This window comes from Rattus rattus, chromosome 5 (assembly GCF_011064425.1).
Source record: "Rattus rattus isolate New Zealand chromosome 5, Rrattus_CSIRO_v1, whole genome shotgun sequence".
In the NCBI taxonomy this organism is placed as follows: Eukaryota; Metazoa; Chordata; class Mammalia; order Rodentia; family Muridae; genus Rattus; species Rattus rattus.
Window position 1 is genome coordinate 36,496,211 of NC_046158.1, and position 21,342 is coordinate 36,517,552.

Consider the following 21,342-nt stretch of genomic DNA (forward strand, 5'->3'; position numbering starts at 1 on the left):
GGTTGGTGTGGTGGTAGAGATGAATTAGCCATAGACTAAACTCCTCGAAAGGAAGAATGCAAACATTTCCTCCTTTTCTGCCTTCATATCATGAGAAAGCATTGTATAGCAGCATGCGCTTATGTCCACCACTGCTTAAGGGTACAAAGGAATTAAAACATCCCCCCACCCCACAGAGGATCTGAACATCCAGGTTAATGCTCAGCCAAGGTAGTGGGAGCATAGTGAGTAGAGAGGGGCTGGAGCCACCCACAGCTCCCAAGAACGTCTAGGTCTCTTTCCTTTAAACCATCTATTTTGGAGGTGGTGTGTTTGGGATTGGGTTTTGTGTTGTTTTGTTTTGCTTTTTTTTGATTCAGGATCTTACTCAGGAGCCCAGTCTAGACTGGAATCGTGGCTATCCACTTGCCTCAGCTTCGCGAGTATTGGGACTGTAAGCATGAATTACTCTCCTCAGCTTTGGGGTTGATTTTATGAGTTCTGTTCCCTTCTATCTTGGTCTGTCTATAAATGGCTTTGCCCTGCATGGTATGTTTGTACTGTCCCATGGTCCAAGTCTGGCGTTGGCCTTTAAGTGCTTAGCTTTCCTAAGGCAAACTGGGGGACCAGGCTATAGTATTTGAGGATCCAGATTCTTCCATTTCTGTCAGGGGTTTTCAGACCCAACACATGACTCAGGGATAATATACAAGAAACAAACTCTGAAACCCTCTTCTTTTTCCACAGCCCATTAGGTGTGGGTGGGCGAGCATCTCCCTCTTTCTTATACAGCTGAGACTTCCCTAATAATATGCTATATCTCTCTCCTGGATAACATCGATCCCTTTCCCTTCTGAGGACTACCAGATGGATGAGGCCCAGAGATAGAAACCAGCTTAACTATAAGGGAGGTCCATCATACTGGCATTTTAAAATACTATTCTTGATAGAATTGCTGCATTAACTCGATTTATGTGTGGTTAAAAGCTTGACTATGCTCCGATTCAACACACATTTGTCGGGTGCCCGACATGTTTCAAGTGCTCAATCCATTGTAAGAAAGAGTCCCTGACCTGCTCCTCCCCCACCTTCTGCTCCTCTCCTTCCATACACAGTCTGACCAGCATCGCTTCACAGTCATGCTTTTGAATCTGCATTCAGCAGTTCCACATTGAGTACTTGCAAAGGACGCACAGCTTTCTTGAGTAATTTGTACCTCGTTTTCACCCTTACTTCTTGTGGAACACGTTTCCTCCTCAGCTCCTGAAGACCAGCTTCACTCCTCCTGCCTCCTGCAGCTGCAGCTTGTTCTCTTCACTGTTATCTGTCTCTACAAGTTTTCCAAAAGCCTCCTTCGATGACGACTCCATTAGTTAATGTCCTATCTGAAAAAGAACTGTGTCAGCTCAGGACTCTCAAGACCAAGTTCTCTGCACAAAGGAGATTTATTTTCCCTAGAGGGACAAAGGACAGGGAATAAGAGACAAGGACAGGAGATAGAGGATGAGGGAGAAGGGGAGGGAACAAGGGAAGGAGAAGGGGTATTTGTCCCAGAGGGGTACAAAGGACGGCCTCTGAATAGAGAAGAGAGACATGAAAATGGATGGTTTATAAAGACAAAAGGGGAAGCCTCATGTTAGGATGAAGTGTTTAATTTTAATTGGGCATATTAATTAGTCAAGCCAAAGGGGGCTTTTGATTGTTAGACTCTACTACTTTAATAGCTAGCAGACAGCCTCAGGAGGAGGAAGTGGCCATAGAAGAGAATAGACTTCAGAGGAATGCAATCTAATGTTTTTGTTGGTTGGTTGGTTGGTTGGTTGGGGTTTTTTTTGTATTTTTGATTTTTAGCAAGACAGAGGGAATGAGGGAGAAGGGCAAGGCCTGCCAGAGCCTTGTTTGCTATGCTTGGGCTGACTAGAGTCCTGACTAGAGTACTTCCCACTTGACTCACTGTTCTTCTCTCTACTCTGTTCCTAGCACACTGTGGTGGTTTGAATATGCTTGGCCCAGGAAATGGCATTGTAAAGAGGTGTGGCCTTATTGGAGGAAGTATGTACCGGGGGTGGGTGGGTAAGAAGACCCTCCCCTTAACCATGTGGGACCCAGTCTTCTCCTAGCAGCCTTCAGATGAAGATGTAGAACTTGTAGGGAGCCATTCTGAGCTATACAGTCACAAAGGATGTGGGGAGTGGGTGTGGCGGCAGTCCCAAGATGGTGCCCGGGACTGCAGCTAAGTCTCATGACTAGCACCTGACTTCCTCACACACCTGAAACTAGCCACGTCCATTGTGAGAGCCGCGCAGGCGCACCATGACGCAAGATCAGGCCATGTGACGTGGACCTATGAACTGAGATTACGCAGTCTGGACGGAGGAGGCGGAGTTGAGAGAGGATGAAGGGAAGAGGGAGGATGAAGGGAAGAAAAGAGAGATTTGCTGCTTTCATGCAGAAAGAAAGGTTCGTGAATAAACTGCTTTGAGAAGAACATCGTGGTGTCGCTCCTTTCTGCGGGACGGAGACGGAGACGACAAGAACTCACAGCTCCTCCTGCACCATGCCTGCCTGGATGCTGCCATGCTCCCTTCTTGATGGTAATGTTGTCTCTTCACAGCAGGAAAACCCTAACTAAGACACATAACAAACAGAAGATAGGTACTTGGCTGGTTTTGAATGAAGGAGAGAATCAAGTTAAACTTTGCAGCACAACTTCAATGTTGAAGAATCAACCAACCTCTATCTTTAACAGTTTTATGCCAGCACCCAGGACACTGGAACAGGAGGACTGAGAACTTAGGGCCAGCTTGATCAACAAAATGACCTTGGGGGATGATGAAGAGAAGAGGTTGGTGGGAGAGAGGGAGGGGGAGGAAGAGAAAAAGAGGTAGAGAATACTCACCTCATTTCCCCTGAAAGACAATGAAACAACATGGCTTCCAGCCAAGAACATGAATTGAAAACCCCAAACAAAAGAAGTGAATGTCAGAGGACATATATAATCCCTGAGCTGTGATCTCTAAATTCCACATTCCGGACTGTGTACATTGAGGGAATGAAAAAAGAATGGACACAGAGAAACACAATACAGTGGGGTCAGGTGGGGCTTTCTAATGGCTACCATAGCAGCTATCTGGAACCTAGTGTGTTTATTAGGAACAGGTGGACCACTGTGGGCATGGGTTTTAAGATTCTCCTCCTAACTGCCTGGAAGTCAGTCTTCTTCTAGCAGCCTTCGGATGAAGATGTAGAAATCTCAGCTCTTCCTGCACCATGCCTGCCTGGATGCTGCCATGCTCCTTCCTTGATAATGGACTAAATTTGGACTAAATTTTGTAGCCTGTAGGCCAGCCCCAGTTAAAAGTTGCCCTTATAAGAGTTGCCTTGGGGTTGGGGATTTAGCTCAGTGGTAGAGCGCTTGCCTAGAAGTGCAAGGCCCTGGGTTCGGTCCCCAGCTCCGAAAAAAAAAAAAAAAAGAAAGAGTTGCCTTGGCCATGGCGTCTGTTCACAGCAGTAAAACCCTACCTAAGACAGACCTTCAGACCAGCATTCATATGCAGTCATAAAGACTCCTGAGAAAAGCTTTTCCACCCATTAGCCAGGTAAGGTAGCTCCGTGTGCTATTTTGAAATTAAATAAATGAGTGGGCTCAAGTTTATATCTGCAATTAGCTTTAGGGTCCTGGACATGGCCGTGCCCCTATCAACAATACACATTCAACTGGATACTTCACTTGTGCATGCTTCCTGTGCTCCCTGTAGTCTTCCTGTTTTGCCCACTGGTTCTTGACCTCCAGGACTAAGCTATCAGTCTCCTAGGTACTTGGGTCGGGTATACACCCATTCGTCTAACACCCACTTAAAAAAACAAAACGAAACTCCATTATAAGTCCTGAGTCCCCAGTAAAATTCTGAGATTCATCTTCCAGTAGTTCTGAGTGTTTTGAGATGTGTTTTATTTGGTCATTTTTATTTTTGTATCCTTCATGTTTTAAATAAATAAGTGGGCTCAAGTTTATATCTGCAATTAGCTGTAATGTTTGCAAAATATGCTTTACCATGGCTTCTTTAAGTTGCAGCGTGTCTTAAATCAGGCTTCTATCGTAGAAATAAAGAGGCGGTAGCGAGTAAAATGCCTGATTATTTACTTTAAATGAAGCACTATGTGTAAATGCACATCATTAACCTTGCCAAAGCATTGATTGCTACCATCAACACTATCAGCAGTGCTGCAAAGACTTTGAGATCACATTTTCTCCCTTAAGAAATTATTTAAGAGTCGGAAATGGGGTAACATTTAGTTACTTGATGAAAGTACCATGGATTTCCTATTCCGGGGAGTGATAGAAATCGCTACAACCTCATCGCATTGGAAAGTAATGGCCCTGAAGACTAGGACAGAGAGAGAAAAGCAGAATCAAGTCAACGGTTTTTGCAGCAGTAATTACAGACTGTGAGGTGGCGGTTGTGTTTAAGGGATTTTGAATGGGAATTTAATTTAGGGAGCACTAAATATCAGGGTAGTTAACCCAAGGACAAGGGAGGCCTGAGAAGCTCCGAGCTATTTCCTTGCCTTGGAGGATTACCTGATATTTCTTCCAATAAGCCCCTGATTTTATGCAAATCAGCAAAGCCTCTGCAGTACAAGCAGCCAAATCCAGAGCAGAGAGAAATCAGCAGAAAAGACAACGCTAGCGCCACTCGCCTTGTGTTTTGCTTGACTAATAATGGAGATGGTACAGGGACAGAAGTGGCCAGTTTAACTGTATTGTTACATTTCACTGAGCCTTAGTCTGTCATTTATAAAATATCACAGACAAGTCACGGAGGGACCACGCTCTCCCTCGTTTACTTTACAAGGACCTGAGGTCCACGTGGGAGAAGCTTGCCTACTGACCACCATGGTGAGCTGGGCAAACATGACCTCCCATAAGACACTCACATTCAAACTTAGCACAATTATTCACAGGGCCTGGGTTCAGTCAGAAGGCTTTTGGGTGGTTCCCTCTGGGATGAATGATAGAGTGATACAGTGTCTGAATGTAAATCTTTCCTGTCGGGAAATGGGTTTTAAGATCCTTCCTCATGTTATTGAGAGATTGCCTCTCATTCCATAATTACCTCCCCCACCCTCTGAAAGGTGCTCTCTGTAATGTGAAGCTGGCCCCTTTATGGTTTTTCTTTACACATTGAGTTTACCAGTAGAGGGTGCTAGAGAGACATTAGAGGAGAAGAGCTTTCTTGCCTTTTTTCTGCCCTTGCCTACTTCTAAATTTTTGGCTGTGGATTTGAGGATTACACCCAGGACGCCTGTACCGAGAGCAGCTTTGGCGACTTTTGGCTCCTATAGGCACAGGGCTTCTCTTACTAATGTTCCGTTAGCGTTAGTCACTTTGCAGGAAACCAACCTTCTGCAGTGTATTCAGCGTGTCTCTGCCCAGTTCCAGCAGAGCACCAAGGCTGGCCACTTTCCCAGGAACCCTGGGAAAGTTTTACAGTAAAACCTCTCTATTGAGACATCTCCCTTTGGGTAGTAGCTTCTCTGACAAGCTACAATTTCCAGCAAGTCCTGCTGGCGAGTCATTGATGACGTCATTGTTTGTTACTTTGTCACACCCTTCAACGATGGCTCCGTCAGTTCAGAGTACTATAACAACCAGCCACGGAATTGGTAGGAACTTACCCCTCACAGCTCTGAGGTCTGGAGATCTGGGATCAGTAGGCCAGCAGGATTGGATTTCAGCAAACTCACACAATGCCAGGGCTCATGCTGCTGACTTCTTGTACTGTCACAGGGGAGACGGACTGAGAAAACTCTCTGGGCTTCCTCCACAAGGGCATTGACCTTGATCACGAAGGCTCCAACCTAAAGATCTAGTTCCCTCTAGTCTGGACCTCAGGGTTAGGCAGAAGCGTCTCAGACACAGTATCTCAGCTTGAGTTTGTGGTTAGAAATCCACCATGTCCATGTGCAGAGTGCGCCTTACTTCTTAATGGCCAAATTCTCAACACTCCAGTTTCTTCTTAAGGCTTAGTCCTGGTAGTGAACTCCCTGTTCAAATGACTGGATCTCGATGAACTCTAAACTCCCCCAAGCTGCCTGTAGCTCTCCCACTTATACTGGTGTTGTTTATGTAGAATGTCATGCCCAGTCAAACAAGACACCTCTGCCTCTGCCCACATGAATGTCAGACAGGACTTAAAATATATGTTCAGGTCTCTTGGGTTGAATGAAGTATTAATTATTTACCTCCATTTAATAGAGGGAATATCTGGGGACATAAAAAAGTTTATGATTTCCTCATAATCGAATACCAAGTTAAGTGTGGGTGAGTTAAATAAGGGTCTGGAGCTAGAACCCTAGCATTCTAACTCCAATCCAGTGTTATTTCTTTGCAGTTACACTGAATCTACTCAGGAAAAAAACCATATTACTTCAGCAGTTACTTGCATACGACTTCATTAGCTATTCACATTCTAGGTATGCTTCTCGGATAGGAGGAGGTTGGGTAATTGTGGAATTCAGTACCAGAGTCACATCATGGACTGTGTACCACCCATGAGACCCAGACGGTAAGTGGACATTTTTGTGAATTTACATATCTATGTTACAGGGTCATTTATTAAGGAAGTAAAGTCTCACGTTGTACACGAAGCCACTATGATTATCACTGGACTTTAGGAAAACAAGGTAAATGAAAAGATCATTAAATCATAATAATCCACTAGAATATAATGTCACACTCCTGTGATTACATTGTCTGGGAGGCAGAGGCAGGAGGATGTCGAAATTGAGCTTGCTTTGGGACTCCTACTAAGAGCCTTTCTCAAAAGAAAAAAAAAGAATCATGATAAACCCATCCCCCTTTACTTAATTATGTTCCTCATATTTCCACACATTCATTTTAGGAGAGAAAGATTTCAAAATCCTTTTCTAGTGTTTCTCCCTGACCTGCCATTGTTTCTGCTCCTTCATAAAGACTTTGTGTCTTATAGCACAGTGTGGAATGTGTTTGAATGAGTCTAAAGGCTTCTCGATCCCTCCTTCATCCTTCCGTTGCCTGGTCAGTGTGCATAAATGGAGAGTTAGCTGTATGTGGACTCGTGTATTCTCAGAGCCTCTCTCCTGCCTGCCGCATTGGCACAGAGACACATAGGCAGTCCTGGGCTACCATCCTCTGTGACTGACGTCTGACTCTAGGGCAGAGATCCATGCAATGTTACAGACATCCCCTTAACCCCTCAGCAGTCAGGGGATCTTTCTTGAAGGACACTTTTGTTTAAGAGATTTGGGTTCAACCAACCCCAGAGAAGTTTCTGTTTCTTCATTTGCATGTTTTTAATTTTATTTTACATGTTTGATTTTAAGCAAAAGCCTGTGTGGAGATAATAAATGATAGAGGAGATGCGGTGGCTTAGAAAAGACTGAAGGACTCTTGCTGCTCTTCCAGAGGAACTGAGTTCAGTTCGCAGCACCCACAACAGTGGCTCCCAAGCAGCTGCAACTCCAGCTCCAGGGGATCCTACTCCATCTTCTAGACTCCAGGGGCATCTGCACTCACAGGCATGCATGTGGACGTATACATACACAATAAACAACGACTCTTAATAAGTAATAAATGACATTGAGGTAAAAGTTGATAGACTTTGTTTTGTTCTTTTCCTTAAGATATATTTTCTCTAGAGTAGTAGTTATTATTTTCACTCTACAGGAAAAGCATCCAAGTGTGTAACAATGGTGTGGGTCCATTTGGCTTGGAAAGAATTCTCTTCTCAGTTGGCCATACTGCTTCTTAAGCTGTGTATGGTTTGGGTGGCATCGTGAACTGGAGGTGCAGTCCTCGTGCGCGTTAGCGTTGTGCTTGCTGTCTCCGGCTGCCTGTGGAGTCAGGATCGTGGCCTTTCTCTGAATGCAATTATTTTCCACTTATTCGTGCACAGATCACACTCAAGAACAATGCATCATTTCCTACGTTGACCTTCTATTTTTATGCTCTATGCGCTTTCAGTTTACCTGACTCTATGGTTCTCTTTTCTAGCTGGCTCAACTCGAATCAGGACTGGCTAAAGCTTGACAATGGTTTTCCTGCCTTCAAACAGAATTATGACTTTTACCACAGTGCCTGCCATCTTGTGTTTTATCCGCCAGACCGGGTGGGCATGAAGAAGACACCGAGGCACAAGTAGATGGTTAGAATGAGCATCACCAGTCTTTGTGCCATGGGCCCCCTTCTCACCCCAGAGAGGCTCTTAGTCGAGGAGAGGGAAGCTGCTCAAAAAATTCCAGTTGTTTTGCCTCAATTAGCTATAAACATATTTTATACCATTTCGAAACAATATCTTAAAGACATTTGATTTAAAGTATTTTCAAGCAAAACTTGCTGTGCCTGTGTCCTGTTGTGAAGCCTCTTTACAGGGCTGTCACTCTACATATGGGCACAGATGAGGCTCAAGGGTGACCAGGAAAGTTACAGATAGTGGCATTCCGTAAATTGAATCCCACGGTATAGCAGAAATGTGCGAGATGCTTGTTTTGGAGTAAGATGTTCATACACGTCAAAGCCTCCACATAGCAATTCTTTAGTGGCCAACGAAGACAGCGCCAGAGTCGAGACAGACAAGAGTCAAGGCTGCTTTCAAGAAAATCTTGGATCCCAAATCACATCCTTTATACTGAATGGGTTTCTTTTCCCCAGCCCAAAGCTGGTTTAAACGTTGCCTAACTATTCTTTTGCAGTGTTATTTTTGCTTATCAAGCAAAACAGACACAGCGGCATGGCACAGGGACAAGCATTTTAACAAACACAGGTGTGTGGAGTAGAGGTTCCTGGGAGTTTGCTGTAGGGACTGAAAAACATCACGTGGCACCATCTGCTATGAAGACCAATCAATTATATGAGCTGATGTTGCCCTAACCCAGAGGAGAGCAGACTTGAGTCTTCACTCTCTGTTTCTAGGGGCTGCAGGGTGTACACACTTGCTTTTTCCTGGAAGGAGGAGGTGGTGAGTCACAAAATCCCCTTATTAAGCTAAATGCTACTCTTGGATATTGTGTACATTATAGCTAGAGTGGCTTAAACATTCCAACAATGAGTCCTGAGATGCAAAGAAAACTTGGGGGCAAGTATTGGTCAAAAAAAAATGATTTGCAGGGAGTCCTTCGAGCCAATTGTCATGTGTGGCTACAGAACGACAATGGATGGGGCCACACTATGTTAAAGTTCTCGGATAATATCAGGGCCAAATAGGTGCTACATGGGAGAGCTCCTCAGCCTTAGGCAGAAGCAAATCCAAAGTCAGTGTCTAGCAACACTTCACCAGCCAATGCGTCCCGGATCCCCGTGAAGGAAGCAGAGATTCACACAAAAATTACAGCTAAAACCAGAAAGCCATCCCCAGTGGAGGTGGCAAAAACACAAGAGAAAAATGAGCACAGGCAAGAATAAGGTAATTAAATGGTCTGAGTCAAGTTATGGATTATTTATGTTTAAAATTATAGACAGAGGGACTTCCGGTAAGATGGAGCGCTAGTAACCATGTCACAGGGAGGCTGGAGATAGGCAAAAAATCAAAGGGAACAGGGATATTTTACTACTACTTCCGTAACCTATGAATGGACCTGGTCAACACCCCAGACCATAAGGCCATCAGACTCACCGACTTTTTCCACCATCAGACTGGACCTGCTGCTGAGACTATAAACACCAGTAGCTGCCACCATAGTGGGGTTCTCCTCTGACCCAACCAATGACACTAGACTAAAAGACTCCGGCTAGGACATCTTCAAAATCAGGGCAGTAGAGGTTTCATAGAAGGGGTTCCCAGTGCTACCAGGGTCACCGTCAGTAAAAGGCAAAGCTCTGGGAGCTAAGCCAACTTGATCTACGTAGTAATCTCCAGCTGGAGATACCGAACAAGGCCCAATTTCAAAACCAACCTAAACCAGAGTTACAGCCAAACTCAGTGCCACAGCTTTGATGTGCAGTAGTCCCTCGATTCTCATGGACTCAGGGTTGTGTCACTCTCCTGTGGCTCTACTGGGAGGTAACAGGAACAACTCAAAGCACTCTTCAAGAATGTGTGGGGACACCGGCCCCCTCCTCTCTCTTTCCTTCACCTGCTGCCACAAGGTGACCGGCTTTGTCCCATGGGATTCCCACCACATGTGGCCCCTGTGGATCCAGAGCAACAACACAGCCATGTGACTATGGACGGAAACCTCCACAGTGCGAGCCAAAATAAATATTTTCCCTTTAGCCGTTTCTCGTGGGTATTTTGACACTGTGGCAGACTGCTGAATAATTCAAAGTGCAAGGGCAGGAACACCTGGCACTGTCTTATTTTCCCCCATTTTCTTGATGAAATTGGTGACATAATCAGAAAGGGCAGGGCAGGACAGCTGTTTATGAGGAGAGGGCTCTGTAGGACACTGCATAATTAACCAGAATAAGGCATAGCTAATCACCGAGAGTGTGGCTGCGATCTGGCCCGCCCGGTTAATCACAGCTAGGAAATGAGTGCCGGTGGACAGTCCAGGTAATTTCCTCAGCTTGTAGCATAGAGGCGAATAAAAGACACTAGGTAAGACACTCACAGGACAGGCTGAAGCAACCTAGTGGATATCTACTGTAAATGCCAGAAGGACTTACGGAAAGACGGCAAGTTAAGGTGCCTCGGTAAGAGCTGAAGAAAGAGAGTCAGAATGAGAGGAAAGAGGCTTCATCCCACAGACAGAAATTGAGGAGACTCTTTGAAGATCTACAAAGGAAGCCAGGCAACAATGGATAACAGCAAACCAAAGTCACGGGGCCCAGAGCAAGAAGCCAAATGCATCGCAGTCCCTCTGTTCCTTGATGGGGGAAGGGGCTCAGAAGCTGATTCCAGTAGGTAAGGCAGATGAAAGTCGGGCACATCTGGACAAGTCCATAGACCTCTTCGGCCTCAAATCCAGTTGTGGGCTTTGGCAAAGCTTCTGGCAGACAGATTAGCTACAGAGAGAAAGCCATTTTGACACAGTGGATGACCTGGAAAGCCCTTGCTGGGCTCCATATTAAAAGAGAACCTGTTGCAAAACTTGAGGCGCTCCAGAGGCTGTGTAATCCATAAATGGGAGAGCCTTGTCCTTCTCTATCCCCCAAATGAGGGAAGACTTGGAGAAGCAATGTAGAGAGCCAGGAAGGTTGGATCGTGACGAGCTCAAGGGATCATGGCAGGAGGCTGGATCAGGCTGGGGAGTGCATGATAAGAGCTACCTCTGCTCTTGGTGTCTGAGAACAGCTCTCTTAAATTGAGACTAAGCCTGGGGCTTGATAACTCTGAGGCCAGGAGGTAGATCAATTGATTTTTGGTCAATCTGCCTTTCCCTACTGTTGTGGTTTCCCCTGGAGTTATCTGTATTTTGATGCTAATTCCACTGCCCCAAGGACAGCTGTCTAGTCACATACTCAGGAATCAGGTGACTTCACCAGAACCTTCTCCCCATTGAATTTGTAAAATACAGGTGAGGGGCAGGTACAGGATAGAAGGAGGCCTGTCATTGGAGGGGAAGGAAGGATGGGAGAGAAGTTGGAAGGAAGAGGAGACTGGAATGGAAAGGGAAAGAGACAGGAGGAAGAGGGCGAGAAACCATGGCAGGTGACGTTAAGATTCTGCTCTGTGTATTTACAGGTTGTTATCAATGTTCCTAAGGGATGGATGATACAGGGCTTTGTATGTTTAGGTGGGCAATGATATCTTGTCAATTGGATTTAAGATCATTGTGTTGTGTATTCTTTTTTGTGACAGTTTGAGTGTAGGAAAGTGTGCAGTGGCTGGAGACACTGGGCCACCATCGGGTTGGGATGTGTTTCTGCCAAGATATCTAGCAGATATCTTGAGGCATTGTGGTGCGGACCTAGCGGGATAAAAGACAACCTATACTTTTTATATTTTTTCTATATTTTTACAACAACACCCTACTCTTAAGCCCAAGGACTCTGATGTTCTAGAGACAGCTACATTGGTATCCCATCAGCTCTGTATTAATCCCCATGAGGTCTGGACAGTCTGAAGGTAGGGGTGTCTGGCTGTGCTGATCTTCATGATACTCATGCTGCCCATATCCTCAACAGACCAGGAGACACCCCGTCAGCTAACCCACTAGCTATCCTATCCAGAATGACCTGGACAGTAGCGGGAGGGCGGGAGAGTCTGTGCAGACACAGCTGGCAAAGGTAATTGTGGCCAGGAGAGGCTCCTGATAACACGAAGAGGGAAAACTGCAGCCAGGATGACAGCCATGGAGGGCACAGGCAGACTTCTCTGTACCCAAAACCAAAGGAAAGACAAGGCTCCATGGGTTTGTTCGAACCCACAACTCCACGCGCATCGCTGGCGGCCTCCAATTCCTAAGGACAAAGGGAAACTGCTCCGATACTTCATTGTCTTCCCTACACATTGAGCAGGTATTTTATGGGTTTTATGACTTTACTGTTCGTGCTCATATGTTCATCTAATTTGTTTACACACTTCCTTACATGTGTTAGGCAACGCATTTTCTTTTCCCTTGCTTCTTTTTTTTTTTTTAATTGTTTTTCTGTCCCTGTGATTTCTCTTTGCCTTTAATACGCTTAGTAGTGTTTTGATATTATCTCACTGGCTTTTAAAAATTCATATTTTCATTTTACTCCTGACATTTACAAATTCTGGTTTTTGAACTTTTACAGTATTGTAAAATCTTCCCTTTCTCTTTATTTCTTCCCCTTTTTCCTTCCCCTCCAAATAGTATTCTCCACTTCCATTCTTTTTCCTGTATCAACTTAGCCTTGTTTCTCCTTTAAAAAAAAATTCTTTTCTTGTGTCATTTGTGTATCTCATGCACTTACTGTTTCCAAACTTACCCTAAACCAACCTCTTTCTATAGATAGATAGATAGATAGATAGATAGATAGATAGATAGATAGATAGATAGATAGACAGACAGACAGACAACCAGCCAGCCATAGCCAAGGCTGGCCTTGAACCTGTGACCTTTTAATGCTTCTGCTTCTCAAGTGTTGGGATTAAAGCCTATGCCATTACAACCAGCAACACAGTAATTTTGAATGTGTCCCGTGCAGGTGAAAGATGGATTTTTTTGTTGTTATGTCACAGGGTCTTATTCTGTAGTCTAGTTGTGGCCATCCTGGAATTAACTGAGGAGATTAGGGAGGCCTCAATATCATAGATTCACTTGCCTCTGTCTCCTGAGTGCTAGGACTAAATGTATGTGCCACCACACCCAGCCCAAAAGTATTATTTTAAAAAATCAGGCTGTATATTGTTCATTGGATAAATTCTTAAAATATAATTGACAGAAAATGCTTGAAAGTACAAAACAAAATACACTCCCAACAAAAGATTAGTACCTAACATATACCAAGACTTATGAATGAGTAGGACAAAGACAAAAAGTCAAAAGACAAACAGACAAGGAGTGAGTAAATCATGGAAGAGAGAACCAATTACATACCAGAAATTCATACAAATATTTAACCCAGAACTGGAGAGATGGCGCACCAATTAATAGCACCAACTGCTCTTCCAGAGGTCCTGAGTTCAATTCCCAGCAACAACATGGTGGCTCACAACCATCGTAATGGAATCTGATGCTCCTCTGGTGTGTCTGAAGACAGATACAGTGTATACACACATACATAAAATAAATAAATAAATCTTTAAAAATATTTAACCTTAGTAATAGTTAGGGAAATATACCATATACAACAGCCACATTGGCAAGACAATTATGTGGCTTATAGTACTAGATTTAGTGGTAAGAATATGGGAGAATAGAAAAATCATGCATGATTGGCAGAAATGTAACTTGGTAAATCACTGTATAGGGCAGTGTCATAATATCTGATTCAAACTGATTACATGTCAACCTACGATCATATATTCTAGCGAAACTCATGTAAACACACAAAGATGTATATATTATGAGTAAATATGCATTTTGCAGGAGAGCCTCCATTGAGCACAAAAGAACAAATTGTAGGACATGGATAGACCCATTCACACCCACCATACACTTGTATACACACACACACACACACACACACACACACACACACACACACACACACACAGCATCTCTAGCTCAAAAATGTGAAGTCAAAAGGGCTCCAAAGTCTGTAACTTTTTGACCATTGACATGTCAGTCCAGAGATGATACGTTGCACATGTGACTTCTGATGGTTCACTGTATACATGTTTTGGTTCACGCGTAATTTACTTAAAATGTTGAGTAATGGTACTGTCAGCCTAGGTGTACATGAAACATCAATCAACTTGTGTTTGTGTTTGTGCTTGGGTCCCATACCCAAGATACCTCATTATTCATACATACAGACTTTACATTCTGAAAGTAATTCAAATTCTGAAACATTTTGTCTACCTAGACTTTGGGACAAAGGTACTCAATGTGTAACATGATATAAATGTGTATATTGTATATAACAGCACCTGTAATGTATGAGATGTTATAGTTTATATTTAATATGTACATAGATATCTTAAACCTCCTTGTGAAATTGTAAGTAAATACTGGTAAGTAATTTTCAATCCCCCCTCATATGGTTGCCAGCAAAATCCCTCCTTTCGATAGATCTCTACTAAGTATCTATCTACTTTTGTTTTAAATCTTTTATAGCTGGACATCTTCAGTGTGGAACGCACACACAGAACCACCAGTAATCACTGAAGGGACAGAAACCTAAGAAGCAAACCAAGGTAAAGTGCTAAAAAGTCAGCCGTGAAAATCAGGTTATAACTGACGGAAACAGAAGCCCAATCGGGGTTGTGTAACAAAGGGCTCTACCTCCTTAGGAAAGAATTAATGTTTAGCCAACACGTTGCAGTCACTCGTGATGAGGGAATGCTATAAGACACGTTATTTTCAAACCCAAATTAGAATCAACTGGCTTTGGAATGCCATAACCCTACGGTGTTAGTTGCATCAGGCAGTAGCAACACAAGTCTAAATTGTATGTTTGAGGTTACTACAGCCTTGGGTCCTAAGAAAATTGGCCCACTCTCCTCGATGAACGTGGTTAACTGGCTTACAGACTCACAGGTTCCTTCCCAGCCCAAGGCTGACTGCCCGGTACACCGAATGTTCCTGTATGCATCGCTGAAAAACAAACACAGGCTCAGGTCACTGGAAAGGTGAGGACAGCCAGCAAGCTGGTGAGGAGGTCACAGAAACAACTTCCGGCTCTGTGTCTCTAACTCACCTTTCAGTGTCCTGCTGAGGAGAACAGGACATGCCGCAGGGGGTGTGTTGAACCAGGCCTGACTTTTGACATAAAATCTTAGGGAAGTTGTGCTCTTGACATGACCCAGACATCAGGTGCTTAAATTGTAAATCGGAGGTCTAGTTAAAATCTGGCAGCACGCCGATTTTGACTTCAGCTCTCCTAACGGGCCTTCCTTTTAGTGGGATGGTTTGCCCCTCCGTGCCTACGGAACACATGATCCACCATAGCCCCGCCATGGCTTCTTTTTTCTGTAAATGAATTGAAAAAATTCTTGTGTCTCCCAGGGTAAAACGTTGCAGAGATTAACCCAAAATTCACATCCTACTTTACCTTGAAGACCCTGAGCAACTTCCTGTCTTTTGCGGCGTCCTTGACCTCCTGCCCTTGTACAGGTGAAGTGGGCGGGGCTTCTGTGGGTTTGTATTATTATAGGAACGCTCATCTCCATCCCCTAGATCAGCACTCTGAGCTTTAACTTCCTAACTGAAAGCTAGGGCAATAATAACAGCCATTTCCGAGGGTTGTTACGAGGCTTAAATGTGGTGTGGCACAGAAACCGCCCAGCCCCGGTTCAGCCCGGGGTGGGTGGGAGGGGATCTGAGGCAGGCACCGATGGTACACATTCGTCTTGCTATTTCATCTTCTGTCCCCCGTCCTTCAGATTTCCATTCTAGATTGAATGTGGTTATTATTTTTGAAAGCGGTTATTTTGAGCTTAGTGAAAAGCTTTAAAATTTGATTCCCTACTGCTATTGATTTAAAATGCCATACTTGTTTCGGGAAGATTAACTTTTTCATTTTTCTTTTCTTTTCCTTTTCTTTTTCTGAATCTTGTCTGATATCCTGTGCCTCATACTTCCTTTCTCAGAAAGTGAGAGCAGAGCAATTCTAAAAATGAAAGACCAGCATAGTTGGAAGCCCAGCATTTTTAGTCTTAAATAACTCTGTTGGTCCTGCCATTATGGGTCTATGGTGTCACTGGCTTTTGAGTTGTCTGTTGATTTTCTGTGTTTACATTAAAGTCATCCATTAGAGCATAAAAATTATATATATATATACATATACATATATATATATTCTCTATGCATGAGTGTTTGCCTTAATGTATGTGCAGTTGTGTCCACAGAGACCATCCGAGAGTGCCAGATCCCCTGGACCTAGGATTACAGGTTGTGAACTAATGTGGAGACTGGGTAGTGAATTTGGGTCTTCTTCAAAAGCAACAAGTGTTCTTAACTGCTGAGCCATCTCTCTAGCCCTAAGCACAGGGTATTTCAAATTTAGCGACACTCTATTCTCATATTCCCAGTAAGAAAAGCCAGGGTGTAAATAACACCATTTTCATTTGGATGCTTCTGGAAGAAGAAGCTTTTCCTCTCACTTCTCAGCTCCAAGAGTAATAGACTGTATTTTTCATCACTCTGACCACAATATCTGATATAAACAACCCAAGAAAGGAAGTATTTATTCTGCTCAGTTTCCATGAATCATGGTAAGAAAAGCAAAGTCGCCAGCTCCATTCGTGATGGTGAGAGCACGTGTCAGAGGTGGCTCAGAATGGTCCACGAAGCACAAAGCAAATCTAGAAAGGGGTGGGGTGGGCGGGCTGTATAACTATATAGCCTAGAAAGGCCCATCTTGAGCGCTCTGCTTCTCCCCAGCTAAGCCCTCCCTACTGAAGGTTTCATGTATCAGTTCCTACAGAAAGCAGCACCAGCTGGAGACTGACCATTTAAAACATGAGCCCGAAAAGCACATTTTATATCCAAAATAGAATATCTCTTCCCTAGACTTCAAAGGCTCATGGGCATCCCATAATATAAAAAAGCACTTAAACACCACGTTAGGAGCCCTGCCTCAAACTTAGCAGTTTCAAGGCCGTTTAAATGTCAAAGTTCAATTTTTCTTCCGAGGCTCAAGGTCAACTCTATGTTGGCAAGACTGTGTAAAATAGAAAAAGAGGAGGTATATCTTTCCAATGTATAATCCACAGAGTAAACATCCCTACTCTAAAATGAAGGAACAGGAGAATAGAAGGAAAGGTCGGATCAACGCAAGACCAAGACCTAAAAAGGGAAACATTAAATCCCTGTCTCTCCTGGGGATGTGATGATGTCATGTGAGCTCCAATAGGACTGAACGCCCCTAGAGCCTTGAGGCTTGCAGTCTGCTTGGACTGTCTCCACTCAGTTTCTGGACATTGCTAACTAGAAACTAGAAAGAACTCAGAATGATAGAGGAAATTCACTCTGCCAGGGGTTGGGGGGAGTCAAAAGAGACCTCCCCTTCTAGATTGAGAGAGAGCAAACGAGAGAAGCACAGGACTTCCTGTTTCACTCTAAGGGATGAACTTCCGGGGAGGGGGAGCAGCATACATCCTGGCAGGCATACCTCAGCCTGGGAGGTCTAAAGGTCTAAGAATTGCACAGAGTTATTCATAATACAATCCCTTGTCAGCCCAAAATTTCTCTATTTGTTTCTTTTGTATCACAGTGATCACAATGCCTGACCAAAATAACTAACAGGGCAAAGGTTTGAATGGGCTCATGGTTTGAAAGAGTTTCCATGTCATATTGGAAAAGAATCGTCGGTGGGCTCCTTCTACATGGCTCTGGAGGGGTGAATTGCAAGGAGAAGCTCTCCTCTGAGCTCAGCCATGTTTAACACATTAAGGAAACACACCACTGTCCACTAAGGCAGCAGTCCTCAACCCCTGGCTTGTGCCCCCTTCAGGGACTGAATGACCCAAAGTGTAAGTTTCTGGTTGTGTCATGTGAGGCAGACTCATGTGGTGTTTTGTTGAAGCAAACTCACATGGTGTTTTGCTGAGGCAAGATCTGGAGGAGGGCATGTGATGTTTGGAGAGATTATGAATAGGACTCAGTGGGCAGTGACAGAGTGCTTGCATAGCTAACTTTGCAATGCTTCGCTGGTCTTGAGAACTGGTAGAGAACTCCTGGCATTCTGGCTGGTCCTGGTCATTGCTGCTGACTCGTGCCAATTCGGTGGAGGCCTGGTGGTTTCTGCTGAATTGTGCCACTGCTGTTGATTTGTCTTGACACTACTGAACTGGACTGCTGATATCCTAACAAATGAAGATTGGAATTGCCCCCAAAGAACCACTTCTAAACCGATCCTTATTCCCTTGTCCTGTTTACCGTCTTTTCTCCCCTATCTTTGGACTAGAAGGGGGGTCGAAGTATTTGAGAACCCTTATTAAAAGTATGTTTGTTTGTTCTTTTTTAAAAAACTAAGTGTACATGACCCTCTCACAGGGATCACCTATTAAATATTTACATTACAATTCATAACAGTACCAAAACTAGTTATGAAGTGGCAAAGAAAATAATTTTGTGGTTGGGAGTCACCACAGGAGCAACTGTATTAAAGGGTTGCAGCATTAAGAAGGCTGAGAAGCACTGAATTAAGGCAAGCTAGCTTAGCTGTCCCTCAGAACCCATAAACTACATCCAAGGACCTCACAAAAACCACAGATTTGCCCCCTGACAAAAGAACCAAAGGACGGTAAAAGAGCCTTCTTCCTTAGTGCCAGAAAGTCAACGAAATTCCTTCATACCCACACTGCTCCGTGGGGTCACCTTGAAGAGGAGTAGGGGATGAGGGAAGCCAGATATGCTGGTGATTTCTCTTAAAGAAGGTGAGCGGGACGTTTATAGCCACTGCTCCCTGCTCTGACTCCCAGGAAGGTGGGAAATAGTGAGAAAGCCTAAATGGGTCATAGAAAATAAGGCATCTTTGGGAGGCTTTGCACAGAGCACCGGCAGAGTGACTATTAAAGGAGTTAGGTGCCCATGCATTAACTGTGAGCATTGCAAGTGCATTATAGTCAGTGAAACCTTGCTTGGGCATTCAATTTTGGAAAATTGATTTTCAAAGAACGGCCACCAGTGCTGTTCCGTGGCAAATATTTGGCCGTGAAAACCATGTAGCACTACTAATAGGGCGTCTGGAGTTTCTAAAGCAAAATAATGCCTAACATTTCGCTGCAAGTCGTCTACGATATAAAGGGAGAGAACTGGGGATGGATTAGGAAAGGAAGACCAAAAGATCAAGAAAGCATACCGCTTGACACAAGAGCTGCTGCCAATACAGCCAGTGCATGTGCACTGACATATGGAAGACAAGCTCAAGGAAGGTGGGAGCTTGGGTCTTCTTGCCCATAGACAACACTTGTTTTGTCAAAGAAATAAGAGAAGTAAGAACTGTCTTACTCATGCCTTTATCTGGACCGCTTTCTTGGCCACAGTAATATTGCTGAATATTACTGTGCTCAGTTTAATATTACCGAATGAAACCAAAGCTATAAATAAACTATGCGCACCAGAGTGGATAGACTATGATGATTTTAGAGCTCCTTTAAGCCAGTCACAGGCCAGTAGGAGAATCTGGTTCAAAAGGGGAATTTCCTACTGTTGCCCATGCTTGCCCTTAACCACTCGTCCTGAAGAAGGAAACCAGGACAGGGGTGTGGTACTTCCCTGTTATGAGGGGTGTGCCTGCAAGCTTATGCACGCCCGTCAGGGATGCTCTTCCTAGAACAGAGGTAACTTGCCGAAGGCTACCATCTACCTGCACAGCCAAACCGGGCACCTTAAGGAGAAGCATCCTGAGGATTGTGTCTCGCACAGATGAAACATTACTGAAGGAACTAAGGTGGCTGTTATTAGGTGTGAATATCGAAAGTGTTTCTGACACTTGATTTTTAAAATACGAGCATGCTGGAAGGAAAAATGAAGGACACTAGAGTTGTTTTGTGGAAAATACTTAGCGATAAAGAACACTGAGCGCTAACAGTGTTACCAGATCTTGAAAACAAACCCTCTTCAGAGCGACAGAACACTGCTGTAGGGGGTGGGAAGGCAGGATTTTAACTCCACATGTCTAACACTCCTGGACTCAGTAGAAACTGCAGCCACAGGGGAGAGACCTAGAGTCATCAAGCTGACATCAGAGGTTAGAGGCAGAACTAAGTCAGGGATAGAATAGTCTAGGTTGGAGGATCCTCAGGGCCTGGCCCTGGGGCGGAAGGCTGGAAGACTCACTTCACTGCAGCTCCGACACCACAGAGCAGGACTCCGGTGGGGCTAATGCAGGACCTTTCTTATCCGCGCTCTAAGGAGTCATAAGACTTTGCTGGAACACAGCCCATGTTTGCGACTCGGTGGTGGGACCTGAGTTGACCTTTTGCCTGCTCTCCCCAAACAAAGCTTTCTCCCATTCCTGTTAGGCCTTCAGGTACCAGCTCACTGTAAGAGTATGAATTAATCTTTAGAAGACTGAAATCAGGAGAGAATGATTTCAGATTCCTCAAAAGACATCATCTGATCCTGGCCTTTCGTAGACTAAACTTTCCTCACATGATGGACTACTGGTCTCAATGCCCAGAGCGGGGAAACGTCGTTATATGGAGTACATACACTTTACTTGTTCTATCTTACTTTCTTAGTGACCAGAATCATTAGCTGACAGAATGAGCATTGGAGACAGACATGTTAATTACCCTAATTTGCTCACAAAGATAATTAATTACATAATAACTAATTAGCTAACACTTTCGACCTGTCAGGAGCAGCCGTAAATGCCAGATGCAATTTGGTGGTCTTCCTCTTTATCTTCTAAGATAAACGGAGAGATCGAGCATATAGACAACCAACTAAGGGGCTGGTAACAGTGTCTATGTGGTTGGTGACTGGCATCGGTGGACTGGCTTGCAGTGTCAGGAGCCTTGAGGGGTACAGGCAATTGTAAGCTGCAGGCGGGAGCCAAGGTCCCAAGTTTGAAGACAACTCTCATGCCCAGAGTTATTTTGCCTTGCACCTATCATTCCATTGTCTAAGGTAATTTTCATAATGGTTCTTGGATGCTTTGGGTACGTTAAGATCCAGGGTATCTGCTCCTTGAATGACATGCACGGTCTTAAACAGAAATCCACAGGCATCAGGAAGTGCCACTGTATGCCAGCTTCCATTTGGCACTCGAGGATATTTTAACATCAGGTTTACTTAAAATTCACGATACCAACTTTCCCAAAGCTCTGCTCCATACAAAATGTCAGTGGATTCCCATAG

General features: G+C 44.2%; 1 pseudogene; it reads left to right on the forward strand.

Moving 5' to 3' along the window:
• The window catches only part of LOC116900816, a 48,298-nt pseudogene extending 40,136 nt beyond the window's left edge, over positions 1-8,162 (forward strand).
• The last annotated feature ends 13,180 nt before the right edge of the window (positions 8,163-21,342 follow it).